Raw genomic sequence first — 13,878 nt, forward strand, 5'->3', positions numbered from 1 at the left:
TCTCTGCGGGGATGGCTTGACAGCAGAGTCTCCCAAATCTCCAGATCCAAAACCAGACAACTGCCATTAGCTCCTATCCCACTGGACACCCAAGCTTGTAGCACCACTGGCTACAAGCCCAACTTTCTCTCTCTCCATTTCCCTCAGCCAGCCCAGCCCTTCCATCTCTTGCCTTTCCACTTCTGCCTAGATATGGGATCACAGAGCAAAGTGTAAAGCATTGCCCCCAGAGAGGGCCAAACACTGCATCATGAGAATTGTAGTCCTTGCAGGGTCTAGCTCATCCCATTGAACTGGAAGTAGTTGTAGTCCTTTGGAGCCAATACACAGAGGCCTAAGCAGAACATCCCTGGCAAGGTGTGGAGGCCCCCATAATGGGAGGAGCCTACATTACCAAAATACCGACAGCACTGGAATCAGTACTGTTCACCGTTAGCATCTGTCTCTCCAGCACAGAAGTAGACATGCACATTATTATTGTCCCTTTTTGATCTAAGCAGCGAATCAAAATTTGGGGTCCTGAGGATGCTCCAACTGAGAGGTGAAATTGATGATGGAGTTTGTTATTTTCTTTGATGCCATTTTATTTTGTTTTGTCAAGGAATGCACAAAGTTCTGCGTTTCCAACTGCAGCAGCAACCAAAGGCAAAAGAGGTAGCCGCAAGCTACTTTTCTGCCTGCACTACAACCCAGAACCTCTATATTTTTTCTCAGGGTCACACCATGTTCACTGGTTGCCACTTGCCTTTTTTGCTCTGCTCTCAGTCTCTCACTGGTTCTGTGTTCTACCTTCCCTCTCTCACACACATACACACTTACCCAAAACAATACTCAGCAAAAGCCACTCTGCTCAGATAGTCCAAAACTCCTAGGCAGGTTCACGTAACTCTTTTGTTTTAGGTGAGGGATCATGATTAATTTATCCTTACAGTTATATTAATTGAAGGGTGCGTTCACACCCATTAATCTCAGTGAGGTTTTAGCTCAACTCATAACAAAGTTTCATCCAGTTCATAACAGCTGACATGGCAAAAGTTTCTATCTGAGTCCTTTGCTATGGGAGAAACCTGCATTGCATAAAAATATCTCTAGGTGAATAGCTTCCTGCTAATGCTGGATTTCAAAACAGTCCCTGGTCTTCCTTCTCTCTGCATGGTCACTCTGGTCCTCCCTGGACAAAAACAAGTCTATACAAATTGGTCCATAGGCTAAAATGATGCTACTGCTCCAAAACAGTGCAGAATAAAATAGGAACAGCAAGCAATAGAGATTTCAGGGAACAAGCCAAAAGGAGGAAAAGACAATATGTTTACAAAACTCTTAACCCACCTCCCCACCCAAAAACCTCTGCATCCTCACATATGGTGGCTCACATATAACTATATAACTCAGGTCTGGTTTGACAGATTCCTCTAATGCTGAGCAAAGAAATAATTTCAAGTGGTAGGCTACATCAGCTCGAACATACAGAGAGAAAGTAAACATGTAGAAAAATAGTGTCTCTTAGGAATGAAGTCTTGTATATCAGACAGAATAACCTATAACAGAGGTCAGTTAAAAGTTTTCAAGAATGTAGTCACCTTTACTTGGAGTTAAAGGCATAAAGTAATCTAATTATATTTAATATACCTAATTGTGAGCTATGTTGTTCTCATTCATTACTGTGAGCTGTTGATTTTCTTTATTGATTTATGTGTCTTTATCAATGTTTGCTATATTTATAGGCAATAAAAATATCATTGAACCATAAAAGGAACAGACATATCCATAGGATATGTATTAGCTATTGTGAGAAAAATCTATTGCTGACACAGTGCCCTAACACTTACCACCTCAGACGTGAATACCAACTGGCACACATATGCAAACAAGTTCAAACAGATTTCATACTGTCACTGTGAAACTAGTTCATCCCTCAAATACACAGTGTCCCCTGCTGTGATAAAAGGAGATATGCCAGCCATGTTAACGTTATGCTGAACACAGAAGGAGAAATTTTAGGAAAAGGCTTATTCCCCGTTATCAAGGTTAACCATTTTTAAATCCAAATATCTTAAAGCAGTTGTATGTGAACCTGAATGGTGCTGTTTAAAAGATTTAGTTTTTCAGGTTAAGCCCCCGTGCCATACAACCTAGCAACAACCATCACCCCCTCTCCCCTCCAGTATTTAGTTCCATCCTCAAATTGACATTTTAAAATTAGGGTTAAACCTGAAAAAAGGGAAAATCATCTTCACATGTTAATTGTCATCTTATTTGGACTGTTTGCTGATCATGTTGCACCATTGGCAAATCAGAAATCCAGTGGCTCAAGTTTTCAGAACTGGCTATCAGGCAGCTTATGAGTAAATAAGCCTCCAACTTTCCTATAAGTATCTACTAGTTCCACACAACAAAGTACTAATTTGAGCATGGGCTGCAGAATTTAAGTTTGGTTTAAAAACTAGGGCACACCCTGACTGAAGTAACATGCATTGAAGAGACCACTGCTGATACGTGTCAATTCTTCAGCTGATAATTAATTTCAGTTGTTTCTCCCCTTTGAAAGAATATTCATCCTCTACATAAAGCTATCAACATCTTTTAAAAATGCACAAAAACTCCACAAAGAAATGCTTCAAACTGATATTTCCCCCTGAAAAATAAAACTGTAATCGCTTATTTGCATTGCATAATTTCACCCATTTTAAGTCAATTTTTTAAAAAAATCTTTGAAAAATAGAATGACCTATTTATCATCTTACCATAGAAAAGCAAAGTGTGTTATATTCCTTAAAAACAATTGGACCCCTTTCTGAATTGCACTGTCCCAAATGTTTTTTTTTCCCCTCATTTTTTGTCCTGAATTATCTTGTCCCAACTCTTTCAAAAAAGAGGGCTCGGACTACTTCTTTTTTTCCTTCTTGATTTGCTTCCCAATCTCTGGAGCTTATTTTTCTCCAGACAGAGATGCTAGAATCTTTACAGGATTTACTTCTAGTTATGGATTTCAATCATGTATTCAGATATCTCTACTGGACATAAACCAGAAGATTTATAATACTACTACTGGAACTTTCATGGTAAATGAATTTTACCAACATTTCTTTGACAACAATGCCAGGCGGTTAGAAACATTTGAAATCAGTGAATCTGAAGAACTAACACTAGTCTTGTCAACACCTGTGTGAACTGCTGTCTATGCAGATGCCCAAGAGAAGAAGGAGAGGGACAGAGAATTTGGAGTGTGACCCTGATCAAAGACACTACTCAGCTAATTGTTCTGTCTTTCTTTTCTCTTTCGTTTCACTATTTGTATACCTGATTAATTTTAGGGGTAGACAAAGATCATTGTAATAGTGGTAAATGGTTTGACTGAAGGGGGGTTTTCTCTACATTATGTGCTTTCAGTCTCCTTTGCTGAACAAATGAATCAAGGCCTCACCGTCAAGATATGCTGCTTTCAGAGTAAACTAAAAACACTGCATGATTTAAACTGGTTAGCTAGCTACAATGCGGCCCAATGCCAAGACCCACACACACACTCTAAAGCTATGTAACTACACTGTACTACCACTAACAGTTCTGTTCTTATCAGTACAGGGGAAAGGAGCATGCTTAAGTTATCTTGGACAGCTTTACGTTGTGGCTCACCCCTCACTCAGTTTTTTTAAATGCTGTTTCTGAAGGGAAGTAGGGCAGAAGGGCTAAGACAGAAGGGCTTAGGCTTTCACTATGCATCTTCACAACAGACAATGACAAAACGTGAGTACCCCATGCACATTCCCAGGCTCATGAAGGGGCACCATCCAATTTTCGGAATACATTTTCCTCTTGTTGACTTATTTGAATGAGCCAGGCTAAGTTTCTTTCTGTGCACATGATGGGATAGTAGCGCTCCACAAAATCCACCATTGTTAATGGTATGTCTGGAGAGATGGGAACTGATACATTCTCTTCACCAGCATCTGTTTTGCTGCAGTACCTCTTCTTCTCCACTTCCACTTTGTGTCTCAATCACTCATCACCCCCTCCTCCTTTTGTTGTTTTTTTCTAATGCTCATTAACACTTGTTAGCACTGAATCCCTTGGCAGGTAGGAAGAATGCTAACGACATTGATCTGATCTCTTAAAGGTATTGCATACCAGACCTGAAGAAGGGCTCTGTGTAACTGTGTCTCTTTCACCAACAGACATTAGTCCAATAAAATATATTATCTCATCAGCCTGTCTCTTTAACATGGTGTATATGTCAGATTTCTATGAATTCTGATCCAAACCCTGAATCTAACTACTCCTGAATTTTGGGGAAGACACAAAAGATCCAAACTTTGAGACCATCTGTGCTACCATTGAGTCAACAACAGAGGGGGAAAGTCATAAAAAGGGAGGTGTAACACAAAACTAATAGGGAAATATTCCAATCCATAATGTTGCATCTGCCAGGTAGTGTCCAAATATTGCAAATAGATTTAATCAGAATCCAGAGTGCCCATGACTGGACTTGTTGTTTGGGTAAGACTTGTACAGTTTGCCACTTTAATCAACATCTAAACCAGACCTTTCTCATGGTCTGCAGATAGTAGTTCTGTCACGTAAACTAAAAAAAAAATTAAAAAAAAAATGGCCTTACCTTTTAGGTGAATCTGTGATAAGCTTCTCTCTGCTGGAAGTCACTTTCACATACATCATTCACAAGCCTTATAGGCTAAGAGACCGGTGCCTAATAATACATTCAAAGTCACAGCACGTAATAGATAATGAAGTGCTGGTTCTAGGCAACAGCATCAGGAACTTCAGGTGTTTGTTTAATATTCATTGTGCATATTCCTAAATAGTCCATGCACATTTTAAAATTTCCCCCCCACCTTGTGCTGCACTTTTTTAAACCCTGTAAGAGACACATGTTCAATAATACCCATTAAGTAGTGGGGCCTGGGGAAAAGGTGTCATTTGCTGCAAAAGAATTAGAAAGACATTTAGTAGAAAGTGACATATCTTTGAGTCTGATACTTCAACAAAATGCTATACAAATGTTTGTATTACTTAAATTTCTTTTGGCAAAAAGAATTTGTATTATGATTTTTAGATATGTTTAATACAAAAATTACACAGATAGAAACACATGAACAAATACAGGTACATGTAATGTGCATCCATATATATGTGTATCTATACAGAAATTTCTATAATGTAATTAATGAAATTGTGGATTAGTAAAATAAATTATACACGTGCTTATAATAACACTGGGTTTAGATTTCTATTTTTCTTGTCCCTTTTGCTACATTTCTGGATTCATGAAGCTTTCACAGCTCCCTCAACACCCACCTTATCCCACTCAACACCCCACAGCCTCCACCCCCCTCTGCATCTACATTTTATGTATTACCAATATTTAAAGAAAGAAAAAAATCTGGCATACTATCAAAAATAGAGAGAAATAAAATGGACATTAAAGAAATCTCTTTAATATTAAAGAAATTGCAATGTCTCTATGTTACCAGATTTAATGTTCACTACTATTTTATAGCATGCCCCCAAATTAAGAAATATTTCAAAATGGTCACTTTTGGTTATGAAAAGAGGCAGTTTGGGTAGAGTGATTTTTTATCAAATTGTCTTCTGTCAAAATTATTTTTAAATGCTGAAGAAATCTATACAAACTATACGCTGGATACTGTCACTCTAATTCATGGTGAGATATCCCTAACTCTGTGAGTAATTTTTAGATTTCAGTGAAACTATTCACAGAGTAAGGTTTTATGAAAGGCAGAAAGGCAGAATCTGGCCTAACATGCTTTTAAAACAAAGTATATGTACACAAACTCTTCCCTATATCCATCTTGAAACATACAATGCAAACAGATTGAGGAGAAATCCCAGTGCACTCTCAGGCCCTGTACTTAGTAGTGACCAGAAACTACCTCTTGCTTAAAAAGACCACCACAAAAGAGTCATACTAAGAACCTAAACCATCTGAGCACATTGTTTTGTCTTATGCTGGAAGAGGCCAATTTGAAGAAATACTCACACACAAAGGATTCAAAGGAGGCCTGCTACTGGAAGGGAAGGGAAAAGTAGCACTTAGAATCTGTAAAATATGGGTGACATTTGCACTTAGTGGAAAGAAGGACCACTCTAACACTCTTGGATTATGTTACAATGTACACTATTCTCTCTGCCTCAAGGGAGAGTGAAAGAATTATCCATTTTTCATGAGAGGTGGGGCTTCAAGAGACCATTTTACTGCAAGAGCAAATAACTGCAAGTTCTTAGGAATCCACACCTCAGTTCAACAGTTCATCTGAAAATGCAGAACTTTTCAAAACTATAATGGTGCTCTACCTGACTACAGCAGCTTTCCATGTTAGTTGGTAATAAAGCAAACCTGATGCACTTACCTGTTAGACTCACAGAAACAATCACAAGGTGGCGAGGAGGGGAGAAAAAAGCAAATACAGCTCTGGCACCAGTCATATGCCCAAACTAATTCAGGTGGAATATTATTGTAAGTCTATTTTTGCATGCCCGTTTAAATTCTGCAAGCTTCCATAAATGCAGTTATCATTACCATTGTTGCCTTATCACTCTCAGTGATTGCTCTCTTTCAGTCAAGTACAAAGGCAGGCTGAATATAAATGTTTTGTCATAAAACTGCTATTCAAACAATAAAAAGGGTTACAATGGTACTAAAAAAAATCACCCCCAGGGCTAAAGCACTGACTGGCAGTATGCATATTCAGGCAGCACAAAAGCACTACTAGTCACATAGTTCCTACCCAGAAGACCCTTCCACTGCATCTGTTCTTAATATCAGCATGGTGCTAAAAGTGACTGGAATATTCTTACATGTTCAGGGCATCCAGAACTGGGTTTAACACTGTGATAATGATTACTGTAATTAGGAAAGTTAGCATTTGGACTGGTGTTTAATTTTTAAGAAGAAAATTATTTGAATGATGTTTTCCCCTTTTCCACTGAAAATGCTTTTGCTTTTAGCAGCCTTGGCCATGTAATGACACCAAGGGGGCAAATGCAACATAGTCCAAAACAGCCATCTTGCCAAAAGGCTCTTAGAAAGGCATTACAGAGTGTATCCTGGGCAGTCCTCCTCCACAGGCTTTAGCATTGCCATTGCCTTGTCTTGGTGACTTTGCTGTCCTTTCCTCCAGTATCAAAACAAGGTCAGCAGGTGGGGATGAGGGGGAGAAAGAATGTGTAACAAGTAAAGGACCACCAAAAAGAAACAAACTAATTACCCTGACAGAGCAATGGCATTGCTATCTCATCCAAAACACAGGTAGAGTTTAAAACAAAAGGTTTATCAAGTCTGCATGCCCACTGCCCTGAGTAAATGTGCCTCCTTGCAACAATAAAGACAAATAAAGTACTAAAAAAGGATAAAGGAGGAGATTACAGACCTAGCTGTGGTTTGATAAATGGCATTCTACTTCACTCTGCTTATTGTGTACTTCATACCTTGCTCTTGAATATGGAAGAGAATTTTATTAAAGATTTAGCCACGGTGGTGGTGGTGACTGGCTCACAGTAATTTTCCTACAAAGTAGTTTAATCTATCACAGGGCAGACAGTGCACCTTCTTACCATGTATCATATCTGTCTATTGAGTAAGTGCTATCCAAATCCAATTTCTTTTCATTTTTGGAACTCGTGATGCATATTCAAGATACATTTTCTTTTTGTCTGAAGCCTAAATTATGTGCTGTATCAGGTGAAAAAAAGCACTAATAAAAAAGAAGTCTGGACACTATGGGCTCTATTTCTCCGTGGACATTTTCTTTTTAAGGAAATAGTGCAGTGCTAACGGTACAAAATATTGGTCACATATGGATGTCATTCTACTCATGACACTAAGAACATGCACTCAGAATACTTGCACCACTGCTTATGGGTTGACCCGGCAAAGACATTGCGGTACAGTTCAGATCTTGGCTTTTTGAAACTCACAGTGGTTGTTCTATCTATTCAGTGAGTAATAAACCATCAGGAAAGTCGAAACCAGAATCCTGTGCTTTATTTTTCAGAATAAGGTAAATACCAAAAGGCAGCTTTTGAGTGCTATAGTATAGAGTCAGAGAAATTAGAAATCACCTACTAGGTCATCTTCTCCATTCCCCTGTTAATACAGAATTGTTCTCTGTAAAATGTTTTTCTAATGCTTTGTCCATTTTAGGTGTAAATGATCAAAAACAATTATAGGTCTTCACCCTCCTGACTTGGGAAACTATTTTACTTTAAAACACGGCAAAGAGTCCGGTGCCACTTTATAGACTAACAGAAGTATTGGAGCATGAACTTTCGTGGGTGAATACCCACTTCGTCAGACGAATGTGGCGGAAATTTCCAGAGGCAGATATAAATATGCAGGAAAGAATCGACCCACGAAAGCTCATGCTTTAATACTTCTGTTAGTCTATAAGATGCCACAGGACTCTTTGTCGCTTTTTACAGATCCAGGCTACCCTCTGATATTTTACTTTAATAATTTCTAATTTTGGATAATTTCTCATTTGTGTTAGGTAATTTTTCCCCTTGCTATTTATTCTAAATGTCTCTTGTTTCATTTAGTCCCATTACAGACTTAGAGATACTTCTTTGCTTCTACTCACAAAATGGACTGACAGTTCACTAAGCTGAGTAGAGAGGTATGTTCTCACGGTGAGGAGTCAGGAGACCTAATCCAGAGTTGTTTATTACATCTGAAGATCACTTGGGATATTTGGAAAGTGCAGCCCTCCCTGCAGTACCTTCTGCAGGGAGCACATTAAACTCCAGATAAGAGAGAATGCATCGGTTTCCATCTAGTTTCTGGATGCAGTTCAGGGTGTTGGATTTGATCCTTCATGGTTTATGTCTTGTGTATCTTAGGCTACTTCCCTTCTCATTTTTAACCCAGCAGTTAAGATCAGTTTCTGTGTTCAGGCTGATAAATCTGTTAAACACAAGTGCCCTGGGCTCTAGAACTTGCACTAAGAGAATCCTAATTCATGGACCTTCAGGGCACAGTCCAAAGCATATCTGTTTATCCAGGTTGTTTCTAAAAAAAGGTGAGATGAGGGACATGGGCCTCAGAATTTGGAGAGTGAGAACTGATGCTGGGTCAACCTGAATTATTGTGTCCTTTTAATTATTGAAATGCTCATGTGCTTCCTCGAGCTTAAGGATAGGAATATTGTATAAATAAAAAGTAACTAAAAATAAATAAATAACCCTGGTTCTGTTGCAATCTCTGGTTATAACCTAATGGAATTCACTTCAGCCCTGATCCTGTAAGGACATACACATGGGCTTAAATTTACACACTGTAAGTAGTCCCTTTGACTTTAATGAGACTACTCACAGTGCATAAAGTTAAGCATGTGCATTAAATTTTTGCAGAATTGCGGCCTTGCACTCCCTGCCACAGTTTCCCTATATGTATAATGAAGAAAAGTCCATAAAGGACTTGCCAGCACTGAACCTGGTTTAAACCAGTACAACTGCTCCTCACTTTCTTGAGTCCTATACGAATCTAGGTTTGGTTTTATATCTGACTAGGGTGAGAAATTGCTCTATGTTAATGTAAACAGAACAATAATAATAAACGAAGGCAAGTCCAATAGTTTTATTGGTCACTCAGTTCACAGGCTACTCTGAATTTACACATTGAACTGGGTACATTGGCAACAGGACAAACATACAAATCTAATAAGAAACATAAGTAACTTGTGTTGTGACATGGAGTAGTTCTGTTGTTAAAGACTTTTTTTGCTGAACTGTCACAGAATTAATGCTGAAATTAAAAATATACCTCTCTTCTTCCTTTGTGTTTTAAACAGAGATTGGTCTTCGGCTGCAGACTTAGGTAATCTTTTGATTTTGTTATGGCAACTGAGCAGTCAAGCAGCTAGTGGACACCTGCAGCTGGCTGTTTGCACCTGCGCCAGTCTTAGAAAACCCTTGCCTTAACCAGACTGTTTGGGGACTAATTCTAAAGGCCAGTTCACTGTAGGATAAGAGAAGCAAGTACTGTCCTAGAATGTTATTTAAGGTGAGGGGCCATATCTTAGCAGTCAGCTGATAATTTTAAGAATTAGCTTTTGAGGTAATAGGCATCTAACATTCACCTTCTCAGCGATTAAAGGCTTTGACTCTTAGTTTCCTTTTCAGGGAATAAAGGTTTGTTTTGTTTTTTATATTTTAAAAGGTGCTTAAATGAAATGCTGACGTATTAAATCCCTTTTATCATTTTACTAATGCAATTTGCCACCAAAAAGGCTAAATGAGTCCAACCATAAAAATGAGATCTTTTAAAATAACAAATGAGTTGCATTAATTAATAATTTCTTACATTTATAGAATGCCTTTCATCCCAAAGAATCTTAAAGTGCTTAAAGAGTAAACGATTCAGAACAATTATAGGCCTTCAACCACTTGACTTGGGGACCTCTTCCACGCTCATCATTTCTAGATTATGACATTTTCTCATAGAGGGGCCTTTTAAGTAGGAGTATATTATATATACTCCCACTTGTTGGCTTCTGTGGTCTTACTTAAAATGAGAATAAGACCCTACACAGAGTCATAGAAAGAGACCTCCAGAGGTAATCCAGCCTCTTGCACTGAGGCAGGACCAAAGATACCCGGACCATCCCTGACAGGTGTTTGTCCAACATGTGCTTAAAAATCCCCAATGATGGGGATTCTACATTTCCCCTCCCGCTTTGTAACCTATTCCAGTACTTAACTATCCTTACATGTAGAAAGCTTTTTTTATAATATCTCACCTAAATCTCAATTTCTAAGCCAATTGCTTCTGTTCCTACCTTTGGTGGACATGAAGAACAACTGATTACCACTCTTTTTGTAACATATTTGAAGACTGTTATCAGATCCTGCCTCGGTCTTTTTTTCTCAAGACTAAACACGTCCAGTTTTTTTAAATCTTTCCTGATAGGTCAGGTTTTCTCAACCTTTTATCATTTTTGTTGTTCTCCTCTGGACTCTCTCCAATTTGTCCACATCTTTCTTAAACTGTGGTGCCCAAAACTGGACACAATACTTGAGTGCCAAGTAGAGCAGGCCAGTTATGTCAAACACACAACACCCTTGTTAATACACCTAGAACTATATTAGCCTTTTTCACAACTGCATCACATTGTTGACTCATATTCAATTTGTGACCCACTGTTGCCCCCAGATCCTTTTCAGCAGTGCTACTGCATAGCCAATTATTCCCCATTTTGTAGTTGTGCATCTGATTTTTCCTTCTTAAGTGTAGTACTTTACCCTTGTTTTTATTGAATTTCATCTTGTTGATTTAAGACCAATTCTCTAATTTATAAAGGTTTGAATTCCAATCCTGTCCTCCAAAGTTTGGTGTCATCAACAAATTATATAAGCACATTCTTTTCTCCATTATCCAAGTCATTAATGAAAATATGGACTAGTACCAGACCCATAACAGAACCCCGCACTAGATATGTCCTCCCAGTTTGACAGAGAACCATTGATAACTACTTTTTGAGTACAATCTTTCAACCAGTTTTGCACCTACCTTCTCGTAATTTAATCTAAACCATATTTCCCTAGTGTGCTTATGAGAATGTCATTTGGGACTGTGTCAAAGGCACAACTAAAATCAAGATATATCATGTTTACTACTTCCCCCATCAACTAGGCTAGTAACCCTGTCAAAGAAGATAATTAGGTTGGTTTGGCATGATTAGTTCTTATTAAATCAATTTTGGCTACTACTTATCACTGTGTTATCCTCTAGGTGCCTACAAATTGTCTGATAATTTGTTCCAGTATCTTTCCAGGAAATGAAGTTATGCTGACTGGTCTATAATTCCCCAGTTCCTCGCTGCTCTCCTTTTTGAAGACAGGTACTATGTTTGCTCTTCTCCTGTCCTCTGGGACCTCACCAATCCTCTATGAGTTCCCAAAGATAACCACTAATAGGTCCAAGATTGCTTCAGCAGTTCCTTAATCAGGCCTGCTAACCTGAATACATCTAATTTATCTAAATACTCTTCAACCTGTTCTTTCCTTATTCTTTCTTGTGTTCCTTTCCCCTTGTTATTAATATTAATTGTGTTAAGCATCTGGTCACAATTAGCTTGTTTAGTGAAGACTAAAGCAGACTAGGCATTAAACAAGTCAGCCTTTTTGGTGGCACCCATTACTAGCTCTCCTTCCCCACTAAGTAGTGGACCCTACACTTACGGTCATCTCTTTCTTGCTCCTAATATATTTACAAAATCTCTTCTTATTGCCTTGTGTGTCCCTTGCCTGATGCAACTCATTTTGTGCTTTAGCCAATCTGATTTTCTCCCTTCATGCTTGCACTATTTTTGAACTCATCTTTAGCAATTTGTCCATGTTTCCACTTTTTGTATGATTCCTCTTTGATTTTCTGGTTATTAAAGAGCTCCTGATGCAACCATATTGGCCTCTTGATATTCTTCCTATCTTTCCTTCACATCAGGGTAATTTGCTATTGTGCCTTTAATACTGTCTCTTTGAGAAACTGCCAACTTTCCATATATTCCCAGATTTTAAAAAAATGTCAAAATACAGTTAAAGTTAAGAAAACATATCCATAATTTAAGATAAACATTACTGATGTTGTAATTGTCCCCAAAACTACCATTATAAATTGAGGAAATTCAAGAGGTCAGGTTATACTAAAAAGAAATCCAAACATGTAAATGTATGAAAATTTGGTTCTAGTTCCCAAACAAATGTAACTCTGCCCTCTATTCAGGCCATGCCATTACCATAATTATGATACATTGTAGGAGGGCTTGTAGATCCAGATGAGATTAAACTGATTTTCAAAAACAGATTAGCTTTTTTAATAAATTATTATTTAGAAGCAATGGATCAGATCCAAAGGCCGTATAAATCAGTGTGACTCCATTACTATCAGTGGAGCTACGCTTGTTTATATCCGCTGAGGATCTGGCCTATTAGTCAGTTTAATTATGTTCATGAATAGCCTTGATTAGTGTACAACATAAGACAAATATCTTTTAAAGTATATGTATTTATTTTATTATCCAGGGGTTCAACCCCCAGGTAAAATAGTTGCCTCTGATTGCAAGGCTAAAAGCTTGTTTCAAAATCTCCAGTGATCACAGACTATTGGAACAGACATTACTCATCAATCTGTAATCAACACAATCAGCATATATGGTACACAGAGATTTCGTACTCTAATAATCTACAACTGGAGTTGGATTCTTCCCCAGTTTACTGAGCATCAGCTAGGAAGCAATTTTAAGAGACTAATATATTGACAGGTCTGTGAATCTTAGGTGGTCCATCTGTTTAGGGTTTTTCCATGTAAGGTTGCCTTCCCCTCACATCCCAGGATAGCTTAACTGGACCCAGAGTTAGCAAGTTGGAAAGCCTTGGATATGATGAGCTGTTCTGAGCTGTATATGCACTAACCAAAAAATACATTCTAAGAAATGTAATATTGTTGCAAAATCTAATAAAAACTAAGAGGAGATTCACAGATGCGGGAAGACTAACCTCCCTACTTGGGCTCATTAAGGAAGTGGATAAGGAAATTACCTCTTCTGCCTAGGTATTCAACATCAGCTTCATCTGGAAATATCATGTTTTCATTAGTGTCTGTCACAACATTAGCATCATATTAGACATGGCCTCAAGCCAATATACCAGACATAAAACACACACCCAAATCCTGGGAAAGACCAGATTCAGGCATTGCAACTCAAGCCCATCTCCACATATTGTGGGTAATATTTACAGCTAGTGAATTTTCCTTTTCTTTTTTTAATATCAAATGTCTGGGATTATTTTGTCACATGACCTGTGGCCAACAATCAATTTTTCTGTGATAAATTACACAAGGCATTAAGA

Source organism: Mauremys reevesii, linkage group 3 (genome assembly GCF_016161935.1).
Source record: "Mauremys reevesii isolate NIE-2019 linkage group 3, ASM1616193v1, whole genome shotgun sequence".
Classification (NCBI taxonomy): Eukaryota; Metazoa; Chordata; order Testudines; family Geoemydidae; genus Mauremys; species Mauremys reevesii.